At 36.6% G+C, this 14716-nt stretch overlaps 1 protein-coding gene across 1 annotated transcript in view; it reads left to right on the forward strand.

Moving 5' to 3' along the window:
- Positions 1-4863: 4863 nt before the first annotated feature.
- Positions 4864-14716, forward strand: part of LOC104132761 (pleckstrin homology domain interacting protein) — a 116653-nt gene continuing 106800 nt past the window's right edge. Inside the window, exons 1-3 of the mRNA XM_035901497.1 lie at positions 4864-4886; positions 10661-10811; positions 10922-11020. The gene's annotated coding sequence lies outside the window, so the exon portion shown is untranslated. The remainder of the gene's footprint in view (positions 4887-10660; positions 10812-10921; positions 11021-14716) is intronic.

The following is a 14716-nucleotide window of genomic DNA, read 5'->3' on the forward strand; positions in this document are numbered from 1 at the left end:
GCAGGGGCAAGGAGCACCCCCGCAGCTACGAGAACCTGGTAAGAGGAGCGGCCGGGGCCGGCCGCCGTGCGGCGGGCAAAGTTGTGGTGTGCTGTGAGGTGGTGTTTTGGTTTTTTTTTTCCCTTCCCCTCACTCTCCCTGAGCAGCCCGATAAAAAAATTGAATTTCCCGCAAAAAAAAAAAAAACAAAACACAACTTAAAAAAAAAAAAAACCCAAACCCACACCAAGACCAACTTTACAGATTCAAAAAACCAAACCAACCTCGCCCCCTTCTTTATCCTCCTCCTCACCCCTCCGCCCCGGCCCGGCCCCGAGGGCAGCCGGTGGGCCCCGCCGGCGGCGGGGGGGAATTGTAATTAGAATTTAAATGAAAGGAAATACCTGCAGGCATCTTTTCCAGAAAAATATACTAGGCTGCCACGCCATTCTTGCATACTGATACCTTACGTTCACATCTCAGTAGATATGTAATGCAGACACTGAGAGCAACTTCAGAGTTCAGGTGGGGGTATTTCAGTACATTGCCCCAGGAGACACTCTGCTCGAACTCCTTCACATTAAAGCAAGAAATAGGAGAAAACCAGGAGGGTCTAGACAGTAGCTGTAGCAGTCTGGGTCCGTAGGGGACTTCTTCTTTAGTGGCTTTTTTTTTTTTTTTTTTTTTTTGGTGGTTTTGTTTTTTTTGTTTTTTTCCCTCCCCTCCCATCCCTGTTAACTCGGGTTGGGATCTACATTGGCGGGGGGTGGTGGTGGTGGTGTTTGAGGTGTCCTTCCTGGCTCGGTGTGTGCCCGTAAGGTGCACGATATGCATTCGCAGTTTTGAAATACAACGTATCTGCTCTGTAGAAATAACTGGTCTTGCCAGGTCCACAGCAAAAATTTGACCTACATAGGGTTTTTTGACTTTTTTTTTTTTTTTTTTTAAATCTCCTAGTGTGTGCTTTTCATCTCAGGTGTAGATCAGAGATTTAAAAAAAAAAAAGTATTACTTGCAGTGCTGTAGTTCTTGCTAACAGAGACGAGGGGCCTGGATATTTTTCTTGTAGAAATAACTGGTCTTGCCAGGTCCACAGCAAAAATTTGACCTACATAGGGTTTTTTGACTTTTTTTTTTTTTTTTTTTAAATCTCCTAGTGTGTGCTTTTCATCTCAGGTGTAGATCAGAGATTTAAAAAAAAAAAAGTATTACTTGCAGTGCTGTAGTTCTTGCTAACAGAGACGAGGGGCCTGGATATTTTTCTTCTAAGATGTGAACTACAGGAGTTGGGAAAACGGCAATTAAGATGTCTGGATTGTGTCTGTTAGCAACTTGTTGCTAGTATTGTTTTCATTACAGGTGCACTGTTGTATAATTTAGCCTCTGAATTTCTGACTAAGATTTCAGAGGAAGACTGCTTGTAACGTTCATCAAAGCGAGATTTCCCTTCAGGCTTTCTGGTCGGTTATAGTAGTTCTGAACTCCGATACTTCTCAGACTTAGACATGTGGAGAACTTTTGAGCTCATGCGAAAGGAGATGGAACAGTTCATGTCTGTAATGCGTCCAATCAAGACTGTTGGCACATACGTTATTCTAGTTATATTGTTAATCTTACAGTATGAATCAGAAGTATTTGTTGTAGTTGGAACAGGTTTACCTACTGCATTGGTTTTCCCTGGAACAAGAGGAGGATTGGCCCAGGCGTTTTAGTGCATACAGTGTGGAAGAATTGATAGCGGTTTACTTGCTGAGAACATACTTGTACATACCAGTACTTCTCAATTTTCCTGAAATCAAAGGTCACAAAGAAATTCAACTGTGAATTTCAAAGTGCTGATACTTTTGCGTCATATATTATGCTATCCTTAGTTACTTGTAAGACCGTAAGTAAGGCCATATTATGCATTTCAAACAATGGTTAGAAGTTGCTTGGTAAAACTTACGACTCTTTCCTCTTTTATCCTATAAAGAATTGGAGGTGCAGTCTTAGCATAGAATGAATTGGGGTTTCTTCTGTATAGTCAGAATGTGAAAAGATGTGAGGAAAAAGACATTTTAAAAGTTGAAGAAAGAAGGCTTGATGAGAAACAAGTTCATTCAGACCCTTCTTTCCAAGAAACTTATTTTGCTTGTTGGAATGCAGGTAAATACTAATTTGGTCAGAATACATATGTAATGACATGAGATATACTTTCTCAAAATTTGGACTCAATCCTGGATCCACACATTTGGACTTGTGACGCTGACCAGTTCCTTTCTCTTTTCCTAGTCTTCTGTTCCTAACAAAGTTTTCTGAGACTTCCTGGTAAATGTTTATTTATATGCCTTTTTCCTCCTTGTCCCTACCTAGATGTTGGGAGAGGGGGGAAAAAGAAATTGATTACTTTGTTCTTGATGCTCCTCTCCACCCTCTCTGTCTGCTCTCGCTTCAGTTGTCAATGTTGTGTGAACTTTGTATTACTTGACATTTTAGGCTCGTGAAAGCTGCCATGGAAGTGCATTGCAGGGTGACAGTTACATTTCATACAAAAGAAGTGTTTTTCACAATGTCTTGTTTCATTAAACAAAAACTTATTTATCTTTAGCTTTGAAGTTAGAGGCTGACAATGAGCTAATCTTCTGTTAAGGTTTTTTTTTTTATTTTTTTTTTATTTAAAAAACCCTAGCTTTAAGATGCTGACTTTTCTTTCTGAAGAAGGCATGTTTTGTCATGTTTTGGTACCGCTTCTCAGACCTGAATGCCTTTCACTAAACCTTGTAGAAGGGGCTAAAGGGAGAAAAGCTAAGAAATAAAAATACCAGTAAATGTAGTGTTAGATGTTTGACCTTTACTCTAGGAGGGAATAAAGGCCCTGTGTAACAGGGGATGGAATTTAATCCTAGGCTTTTGTTTTGTTGTTTGCAAAATCATGCCTTTGTTATACATCTGTTTAAGTGCATGTCTTTTCAAGAGATGGTGTTGTTCCTGGTTTTGTCCTTGTTTTGAAAACATTTATTTAGGAATTCTTATTAGAGTTAGCTTTCTGTTATTAGACAAAAATTCACAGTCATATATTTTATTTCTGTAACTTAACTTGTGCAAATAATGTTAAATCCGATGCAGTTTTAATCTTGTAAATTACTTACATTTTTCTTTTTGGTCAGTGAACGTAAATGTCCCATTTTTTTACAAGCTAACACCATGCTGTGCAGGCTTGTAATGCTACAGGAAAATACATGAGTTCAGAAATGCCATTATACTGTGCTTTACATTCTTAAGTGATTTCAAATATTCCTATATTATATTTTTCTGCAGTCATCATTTGTGGTATAAACCACTTGAATCTTGCTTTGAGAATGTAGTCTCTTATTTCAGAGTGCCAATCTTGTTTTTATATTGTCAGTATTAAGATTTCTATTTGTGCCATAACCAAAGACTTTGAGAATCGAGTCCCTGGTAGGCCACTTTCAACCTAGGTGTACCAAGAACGGTGGGCCTCTTCAGTAGCAGATCTCAGGATGTTTTGTATTCTCTTGCATTAGTTGTGAAAACTTACTAATTGTAAGCCAGCTATTTTTCTCTTCTTTTTTGAAAAACTGAGGATTTCTCATGATGGGGGACAGAAATAGAGAAGCCTTAAGATTTAACAGCTCACTTCAGTAGAGCAAGGCAGCCTTGTGAATTGTTTATAGATTGTGGTTAAATGTGTTGTTTAAGAGTTCTGTTGTTAGGTTTTACAACAGGTTTGTTCGGGCCTTGACTCATGAACAAACTGGTGCATCATTTGAACTCCCAGGTAATTGTTTTTTCACGTTGCACTTCCCCTACGGGTGTAGCTGCTCTAATTGTAGGCTGTGGGTGAGAGCTGTGCATTTCTGCTGCCTCCTTTGTGTAGGCACGAGTGCTTATCCAAATGTGCGGTCAGTCGGATAAGGGAGCTGAACTGTCTGAAAAATAAGCAGTACAAAAATAATTTTCAGGTGGCTCAGCTTTCCTTTTGTGTTCAGCAACATGGGTCCTACCACCACCACGAGGGAGATGATAGGAGTGCGCATGGGGGGCTTGGGGAATGTGTTGGGGTTGCTCCTTTTGGGAGTAAAGTGGACTTCAGCTGGATGAAGCCAACTGTTAAGATTCACTGCAGCAAGAGAGTTACTGTAGAGCGTGTTTGGGGTTTTGTTGTTTAGTTGGTTTGGAGGCATGGGGTTTGTAGTTGTTGCTTTTTTTTTTTTTTTTAAGGTCTTCTAAGGTACAAGCATCATAGTGTCTATGATCAGATTGTGTTAGCTTTCTCTTTCTTACCTAAAGTATTCACGTAACTGTCATTTTCTCTGTTGAATTAGAATTTTATTCATGGTGGTAGTGGTTGAGGAGGGATAAGGCAGGGAATTCACATCAAATAGGAAGATGTTGTGATGGGTTTAGTAGGCAGTATGCTTTGTTGTTTTCAGGAACAGTTTATTACTATTTTGCTAACGTCTGTCCCTTCCTCTTCCCCTGCCCACAATTATTAAATGTGATTTAAAATGAAAATGAAAAAAGCATTTTTGGGCCATTCCACTGTTCTTTCTTTTCGGTTATGCAAAGTTATGTGAAGTTACAAAGAATATCTGTGGGACTGGGGACACTTAAGTACATTGACACTGTATTTCATTGTTCATATAATATCTAACGTAGTAAAGTCTTTTAGGCAACGTGGTGGTTACTGTTTAATAATTCTGTTTCTTAATAAGTAACCAGATATTAAGTGGTTTGTTTCTTCAGGAAATCTTGTGTTGTAAAGGTATTCAAAGAAATAGGGAGCAAAAATAAAATTTGCATTGAATTGGAGAGCTGCATCATCATCTAGTTTTTGTTAGTAACAGTATTTTAGGGAAAGTCTATGCTGTGTTTTGGAAGGTGGTCTGAAAGACTTGGCACTGGAGGTAAGAACACCTGTGAAATGAGTGTGAGCCTTAGCAATGTCTTTGGTCTCATTATCAAGTGTTTCTGCTGGACATATATCAACTTAAATGATTTCCATTTAGTCCTAAAAGACAAGCACTTCTGTTCTACAGATTATTCCTGTAGCTGGGAGTTTAGGTGGTGTTAGGGCCTCTCTGTTCAAACCATTATATTTTGAGGAGGAACAACTCTCATTCATTGTGCGACATACCACACATTCGTTTGTTCCTCAGATAATCAAGAGGATTGGCTATGTCAACTGTTCTTTCAAACCGAGACTAAGAAGCCCTGAGGAGAGATGGGCTGAAGAGGAATACCATGTTTCTCATGTTTTTAAAAAAAAGCCCAAAACACCACCACCAAAACCAACACAAAACATTATGAATGAGTTTAAGATGGGCAAATAGGTACAGGTAATCTAACAGTAATAGATATAGTTGAACATCTTAATCCATAAGGCTCAGAATGCTACTACTGTTCATACCTTCTCATGTGGTAAGTAGCAAGCTTGCAGCAGTCTGTTTATACTAAGGTTTAGGTTTATCTGCTCTGGCCTCCACCTATTAAAAACATTAAGTAGTTGAAAAACTAGCATGTTCTTGGGATGGCTTGTTTCATACATATTTCATTAGAGAAAAAGTAATCTGACATTAAAAGCATAGGAATTCCTATAGGAAATAGTGTCTAAATATCCATATAATCTTAGCTCAAGCATAATTAGAAAGTACATGAGAAATAAACATGCTTTGGGGAAAATAGTTAATTCTTCGATTCTCCCCTTCCTGTGGTCTGTCACCCCGCCACCCTCAAAAAAAGATCATTAGAATGCTTCAGAGAAAAGTAGTTGCACTTTATTGCAATTCATAATTTTAAAGTGATAAGGCAGTGGCTGGTGGTACAGGGTACTCGGTTAGATCGATGGTCTGATACAGTACAGCAATCACTGTAATTCAATTTGGAGCTTGTTTTGGGTAATAAGTTACATAGCAGAACAGCTAAAGCTGGCATAGCTGCTGGTATTAATAAGACTGAGCTTTTGCATCTTAAAATATAGGTAGCTGGCTGGCTTATATTTTGTTGTTAAATGTTCTTGTGTGGAAAGGTGCTTTTCTGAAAGATATTTACAGTCAAACTTGTAGTTAAGCATGTTAACTGTTAGCATGGGTCAAAAAAAAACCAAAAACAAACCAACAACTGTACTTTGGAGAACGTTTCGATTTGCATAGTGCTTAGAGCAGAATCCAGAATAGGGTTGTATTTTACTTGACATCTAAACCGCTGGCAGCGAGTAACTGCATTGTGTATTATGAATTTAACTAGAGAGTCCAGGTCAAATCATGATTCTGTTGATGCATTCATTGTGATTCTGATGCTGAATTATTCTGCAGAGTCATGCAGAATGAAAAGAAGCACTTAGGTCTATTTCAAAGGTAATAAAGATCTGAATGTTAGTCCAAATAGCTGTGTAGCTGCATTTTGTGTATTCCCATGCTGTTTGTTTGGATTAAGTAAAGTTGTGGGTAGTAGGTAAAGGGTGAAGTTGAGGGTAATGCTGCTTCTTATTTTCTATAAAATATTATTTGTGCCTAAGATCTGAAAATTTTGTACTTGCTAACAGAGTTCTGATTTTTATTACAGTAATGTTTAAGAAATGTTATTAACTTGTCTTGTGTGAAAAGTCTATTTGAACAAAAAGAGAGTTCATTATTATAGTTATAAAAGCATATCTTCTGTGCATTTCTTTTTGAAGAAAAGGGCAGAATTAGATGTTGCAGAAAGCCTACTAGGAGGAGGAAAGAAACCAGCTAGAATTTCAGCTAGGTGGGACTGGCAGAGAAAAAAAAAAAAATCTTTGCTGTTTATATACTGTTTGACATCACAGTTTTGGCATAAAATTCTAAAATTCCTGTTTGTAGAGTCCAGTTTTCACTTTTCATTTAGAGCTGTATGAATTTTAAACACTTGTACATCTGTTATTTTTTTTTTTTTTCCTTTTGCTTTTACTTTCTACTCTTGGAATCTGAGATTGGTATCAAGAAAAATTTCCGTCATTCTATTGCTCATTGTCATGAGCTTTTCTGTTTCTGACAAAGCTTGTAAAATGTCCTTGTAAAAAATAATTCTATTTCTTTTTTGACACTTAAATCTGACTTTAAAGTGCTCTTGATGGCAGGTGTGTGTTATTATTTTAAGAGGACACAGGGTGGTAGGTATGTTTTATGTTAGTTCTAGCTTCTTTGTACAGTGCAAGAATTGCCTTCTGGTAGGCTGCACCTTAGAGCAGTCCAAATAATTTTAGCTTTCAAGCCACTCTTTTGTCATTTAATGTATTAAATAAACTTCCTTACCTTGTCCTTGAGTTGTTGCTAACACATTATGGTTCTCTTCTGCATTTTTTTTTTTCCTTTTTCAAAAGGGAGGAATCAGGATTAAGGTGAATTTCTGTCACACTTTTTTTATTTGTGACTTCTACTGTAATGCTAATAGTCACACGGACAAATTGGCACTGGAGCGGGCTTCCTAGGGAGGTGGTCGATGACCCAAGCCTGTCAGTGTTTAAGAGGGATTTGGGCAGTGCCCTTGATAACATGCTTTAACTTTTGGTAAGCCCTGACGTGGTCAGGCAGTTGAACTCGATGTTCATCGTACGTCCCTTTCAACTGAAATATTCTATTAATATTGTTAAAAGAATATTATTATTTTTGTCTGATGGAGAATAGGTACTTCATCTGGCAAAAACTTATTTAATACATTTTTAATAAATTTAATACATTTGTTTTAATCTGTTTTTAATAAATTAAGTTCCACCATTTCCTTCTTTATACAAGGAGAAAAAGGGAAATAAATAAGTCCAAATAAAACCTGTAATAAAATAAGAGGGTTTTTCCCCAGCAGATTTGACAGTGAAATGAAGCTTACTTGTTTATTTTTAAAAGTTTCTTGTGTGTGCTTTAGTCTTATATAGGAAAATGAGAGCCAAATGTTGACTGTGTATGGTTCATGAAGTAGTTTTATAAACTTTCTGGAACTGACAAGTGTTTAGATGGCCAGTGTCACTTTCTTGTTTTAAGCATACTTCTCACTTAGTATTGTTGAATCAGTTTGTTAATGAGCTGGTTGCGAACGCTATTTATTAGTGAACAGTGATTATTCAGACAAATGCTTTGTAGGAGCGTCACAGAACTTCTGTGTAACTTGGCATAAATATGTTTTCACACAAATGGACTTAAATGAGGAGAGACTATAGTGTGGGTGTAAGGTATATATTAAGATCTTTAATAGGTATGATCAAGAATAATACAAATAGATCTCCTTTTCAAAACATTTGCTTTTAAAAACTGCACGAGGAATTGAGCCTACCTAGTTTCTGCTAAAATAAAAAAGTGAACACATGGCTTATGACAAATCATGAGAAGTATGACTCAAGATGTCAGCTAGCTGTAGTTTTGGAATGTGTCAAAGCTGATTTGCTTCACTTGCTTTAGATTTTGTGCATTTGTGAGCATGTGTAAAACTGAAGGATCTTGAGCAGCATAAAATGACAACTGCATCGCATATTTAGTTCTAATATTTGTGGTTAAACCAAAATATGACTCATTATTAATCTTTGAGAGACAAGTTCAGGTTCTGCAGATGCAAAGTCTGGTTTCTGATAGAATTATACAATGGACAGTATTGGTTAAGTTTTTGTGCTCCTTTTGATAGGAGTGGAGGAGAACAAAAGCTGAGGAAATGGATGAGGGCTGTTAATGGCAGAAACTGTACATAGCTTGATCACTGCTTACCCCTATTCTGATATTTTAGGGCTTTCAAGCATGTATTTTGACTGTGATTCCTCCTTTAGGTAGAAAAAAGCAAGTTTTATTTGCATGTTATTGATTTAAAAAAATCAGAATAGCAAGTTCTGAATTCAGGGGATTAGCTTTTGCTACTTTTCTGACAGGGTGCCTGTCTCATGACAGTAAATGTAGTCATTTAAAATTAATTGATCTGTACAATCAGCTGTAACTTTATTTAAAAAAATTAATATTTTTTAAAGAAAAGCCATTTTTTTAATTTCTGTGAATTTTTTAAGTAACTTAACTTTTAGGCAGTCAAATTCAGACAGCTTGCAAGGCCTTTTATAAATGTAATATAATTCACAGAAGGAAAGCCCCACTTTCCTGGAAACAGATAAGCATTTGCCCGCCTCTGGGAAATAGAGAGTGAATTCTTTATTTTGCTTTGCTTGCCGTGAAGCTTTTGCTTTCCCTATTAAACCGTTGTTGTTTCAACCCACAAGTTTTCACTCTTTCACCCTTCTAATTCTCTCCTCCATCCCGCTGTGGGGGGAGTGAGGGGCTGGGCTGCCAGCTGGGGTTAAACCATGACAGGAGCAAAAGAGAAAAATTCCTCCTTCACAAGAAGGTTGTGTTGTTGGCGGGAATTACTGGTGTAAGCAAGGCTTTTCCAGAGCCTCAGTTTCAGACATCAGCACTCTTTATGTTAACAAACTGCTAGAATACATGAAGCAATTACAGCATGTCAGCAAGATAGGAGCACATTTGATGAAGAATGAGGTGTATTCCTGTTAATTGGGTGTAATACAGAAGCATCATCCTGCCTAAGATGTCAGTCACAGCCTTCTCTAGTTGCAGAGTAATAAAACATCACAAGCTTTTACTGCAGTACTGTGTTTTTTGGTTTTTGGGGGTTTTTTTCCTTCTGCAAAGTAAAACTGTGAAGACATATTTCAGGCTATATGAAGGATAAAAGTACTACATGCCAAATCCTGTACAAGAACTGAAGAAAACTGAGCTTCTAGCCTCCCTCTTTATTGTTTCAAATTTGCTTTGTTATGCTCTGAACTGACAATAGCTTACGCATTTTAAAAATGCTATTCTTTATTGAAAGCTTTATATTAATAGGATTTTACTGTTGTCACATATACACTTTGAAGCTTTTTTCCCTTGTTATATAAGATGATCTTCTGATCTAGAATTATAGTAGTTCAAAAGCATGAGCTGGTTTTGTCTGGACAGTCGTTAATAGTGGTCTGACATGGTTAAGTGGTAAGAAGATCTGTTGCTGGTAATAAGGGCTTGTTTTGGTACTGTGCAGTTGAAAACTATAAGCAGTTAAAAAAACTGGTCATGTTTGTAGCCTAATAGAGTACCACATATACCAATTTTAAAGTTGAATTACTGAAGCCAATGCTTTTGTTTAAAAGCTTCAGATGTAAAAAAAAAAAAAAAAGAAAAATCCAATTGTGAAGCTTTGACAAGGTGTCATAGCATAGGTGAGTTGAGGCAGAATGTTTTTGCATTGTCTTCTACAAACCTATGTTACTTATCTGGTATATGTGAGTCTTCCAAGAATTCTGTAAATGTTGCTGTCCTTACAATTTTTGCTTCATCTTTATCTTATGGTAACTTAAAATGACCAGACCACTATTTAACTACAATATTGAATATATACTTTGCATTTTTCCCTGTGATTATAAAGGAGCTTATTAATCTATGACCAACTGTGCCTTAAAGTCAGAAAGTAGTAAATATCAACAGTTCTCTGTACAAAGTGGCATGTGCTGAATAGAAGAATTAGTTAGGACTAGCTGGAATGAATTACTGTACTTAAAGGTCATGATTTGTTTTTATCCTTAATATACTATAATTTTCTTAGAAATTTGTGTAACAATCTGGAAGAAAAAAAGCAGTAATTATTAAAAAATACCATATTCTTTATCAAATGTTTTGTTCCCTCTCTCATATAATAGGTGAAATATTACAGACACTTGGCACCTGATCACTTGCTTCAAATATGCCATCGACTTGGACCGCTTCTAGAGCAAGAAATTCCCCAAAGTGTCCCTGGAGTGCAGACGTTATTAGGAGCTGGCAGACAGTCTTTGCTTCGTACAAACAAAAGTATGAAAATTTTACAAGAATTTTGAGAGTTCTGGGTATTTCATACCTTTTTGGTGTTTTCGCGTGAAGAAACACTTGCCTACAGCTTTTGTGTAATTCTTTTAAACCAGGTTGCAAACATGTGGTATGGAAGGGATCTGCTCTTGCAGCACTACATTGTGGGAGGCCTCCAGAGTCCCCTGTAAATTATGGCAGTCCACCTAGTATAGGTAAGTCAATTTTATTATGGCATTGCCATTGTAATACCTAACTCCCAGGGTCATTGATCATTGTGATGATGAGAGCTAAGTAGTAGTTCTGTTTATATTTGTCCTAGTTTGTGTCATGTACCTTACCTTTAGTATTATTAAGATGTGGTGGTGTCATATTTACCAGTTTGTATGTGGGGAAATTAATGGGTATTGTAATTTCCTATACCAGTTCTGCTCTGAAGCTAATTTTATCTTTGAAGTATGAAATGGAATAAACTATATTTCAACACTGAATACATACGTATAAGCCTCTTTTTTCTTAAAGATGTAATAAAGCTGTCAGTAGAGAAATAGTGCTATATAACAACTTAAAACCAGGACAGCATGTCATACACCCATTGTTGGGGAGAATAAGTCATGTAGAGTGGTAATGGTTTTCTTTGGAAAGATTTGAGTGTCGAAGTTATCTTTTCTGCTCTCTGGTCCCTTCAGTAATTTTGTAGCTCTACTTTAGTTTGCTGTGCTATATCATGAAGCATGCGTGTGCTGCCTCAACTGTTGAAAAACTGAGAAGCTGGAAATCAGGGGTATTATTTTTCTTTTTTTCTTTTTTAGTTACTACTTTTAAGCTTTCATATGGACAGTAAAACATGTTTGTTAGCTTTCAACAAGAAGATATGTGGGCTTTTAATTGCTAGAAGAATCAAGAAGTGTGATATTTTAGGAGATTCTTTAAGGAGCATCCTTTTGTCACAGATAGGAAGATGTGCAAAAGTCTTTTCGTCTCCTCTGCTGTTGTCCAGGGAAGGGGGAATGGTTAAGACCAAATTACCAGTGTGGATTATACCAAAACAGTAGTGGTTTATACTAAAACAGTAATTGCAGATAGATGTGCAGTGTTGGATGGGAGTGGGCAGAGAATATTCAATTCATTGGCTCCTGATCAGGTGCAGCTGCTACAAAGACAAAGGTTTCTGTCTTGGCAAAAAAGAGAAGACTGAAGATATATTGGGGGAACTAATGAGTAGCAATGTACACATACATAGCCAGGTGCTTTGTGGAGCAGAGGTGTTTTTTATGTGGTCACTTGCCATTACAATTTTTCAATCTCTAAAATCCTTTTGGAGGCTATTGCTAGTGTGTAAGTTTTTCATGAATTGGGAGAGAGATACCTATATAGATTATATTTCTATTATATTAACATACAAATAGCCCAAATAATATATATTTATTATTTCTAATGTTGAAGAAACTCAAAATCAAGTCTCAATATTCATACTGTTATACTTTACCCAGAGAATTATAGCTCGCTCTCAACAGCTGAAGCATGCTACAGCTAAGAAGCTCTTGGAACACAGCCAATTTTGACTTGGTTAGGTGGCAAAGTATTTGGTGTCCTAGTAGCTCTTCCATTTTAAAGCATAAGTTGTATGCTTTTCATGATGTTTTCTGTAGATGCTTGGAATATAGGAGGAGAACATGGTTTTGCTGTGTGTTTAGTGCGAAGTTTTCAGAGCCTCCTCAGCTAGTGTGTGTTTTGGTCAGAGGTGGTTCACTGAAACCCTTCTGTAGCAGTTGCGACCCTTCACTGTGGTTTTGTTGAGAGCTGCTGTTTTGCTATGCATGTAGAGTTGTTTCTGTGTTGTGCTCTAGATGTGGGGGAGAAAATGCTTGTTGCTGAGTAGAATTATTGCTCTCTTGAGCTGGCTGTGCATTGGCTTGAAGATTGTAAATATGGAAAATGTTGGGCTAGATTAGCAGTTATATTTCTGCAAGGTGGCTGGAGGACTGAGCTTTCTAATAGCTAAGATTTCTTCAGTGGTTGTCTTACCTTTTCCTTTACTTGGGAATACATTTTAAAACATGTTGGAGAAGTCAGATAGGAAGAGGACTATTTTGCATTGTACTGTACCTTGCTCTATGTTACATAGTTTTTAAAGGGAGAAAGACCATTATATGAAATCCATGGCAGCTGGAGTTCAAAGTTGTGGAGTTGCTGTGGTAGTGGAATTAAATGTTAAGAAAAATAACTTAAAGACTCTTTCTAGGGAAGAACAAGTGAGGCTTTCTAAATAAATGCTACTTTATTGAACTTTTTGCAGAGCACTGAATATTTGCGAAATTACCGTTATTTCAACATATCACTTTTTTCATGACCAATAATTTCCTTTTCCAAACATTGAGATAAGTGCTGGTAACTGAATATTTTCAACTGTGAAGTGTTTTTGGATTTTTTGGATGCCTGGTTCAGAGCTGTGTGTTAAAGCATTTGGTTTTGATTTATCCTATTCTGATCCTCTCAATGAAATAATGAACTAGAATGGCATTTCTTGTATAAATTGAACTAGAAAATTTTGTTCTGTTTCCTTAAATAGCTTCTCCGTTTTCCCCTGGGAAGGCTGTATTTTATGTATTTGCCTAAGGAAAAAAAAAAAAAAATGGAACCTATCATTCTTCAGGCTGTATGTATTGCAGGTGGAAAAATTCAGTAACGGTTGAGGAAGAGAAAAGATACTGAAGTCTATCTTGAGCAGGAAAACATAATTTACATTTCACTGAACACAGAGAAACATTAACTCATTTCCTAGCCTGATGAACCAATGCAGTTATGATGCTGATAGGTTATTCTTTAGAATTAATTTTTTGTGTGCATTATACCAGCTGCCTTGTATGTTTATATGCAGTTAAAATACATCTGTACAAATATATGCTTCTTCAGAAAACTCAGAGTAGTACATAATAAAAAGAAATAAAACTTGAATACAGAATAATCTTTGTCCAGTTGCTACACTTGTGCAACACATCTTATAAAAATTTGCTTAGTTAAGAAGAGGTATGTCGTATGTCAGTGTGTTTTGTTAAAGGTCCTGTTTTCTTGCATGCAGAAACAGAAAAAGAACTTTTTTTCAGTAATTTTCAGGAACCGTAGAGAAAGCATAGGACCAAAGGATAACGCTTTGAGAGCTTTGGGCTCAAAGCTCTTGGGAAAGCTGGTCACTCAGGTGTGAAGACCTGCGTGAGACTGGCTGTTTGCCCTAGAAAACAGAGAATGTTTTTCCTGACCAATGAATATATCTGCCTTCCAAAAACAGTATTTCATGGTCTTGGTGAATAGTCCACTTCAAGAAAAGTTCTGAGGCATTTTGCACTTTTCTCAGTTTCTTTTATTAAATGATGCTGCTGTTTTGGCTGTAAAGAGAATGTGAGGTTCTGAATGTGCTGTAGATACCTGTTTTTAGAGATACAGCAAATATTTTGGGCCTGAAAGCTAACATGAGTATTTTGTGTAACTATATTATTCTGTTAATTATAGTAAAAAACCTAAAAGACAAGACCACCTTGTGTTAAAGGATCTGTGTTAAAAAGTAACATCTTTGTTACATGTGTTTATTCAAGTAAACATTGTTACACATGTTTATTCAAGTCTAAAGTGAATTACACTAAAGTAAATAACTTCCTTGTTATGCAAGAAGAAATTAGCCATAGAAGTCTCGAGGTACTTTGAGTAAAATACAAACGGAATAAATATATAGTGAAAGCAAGTGGGTTTGCACTGAACTCAGGGAACAGTTTGGAAATGCTTGAGTTGGTATACCTTTCATTTGTTTTTACCTTCTGCCTTTCCAAACATCTCACTTCCAATCTCTCTGAATTAGTAAGGGTTGGCAGTTACTTTCATTGAACAAATTAATGTTATATGTAGTTTTAGATATA

This window comes from Egretta garzetta, unplaced genomic scaffold (genome assembly GCF_000687185.1).
Source record: "Egretta garzetta isolate BGI_Z169 unplaced genomic scaffold, ASM68718v1 scaffold9, whole genome shotgun sequence".
Classification (NCBI taxonomy): Eukaryota; Metazoa; Chordata; class Aves; order Pelecaniformes; family Ardeidae; genus Egretta; species Egretta garzetta.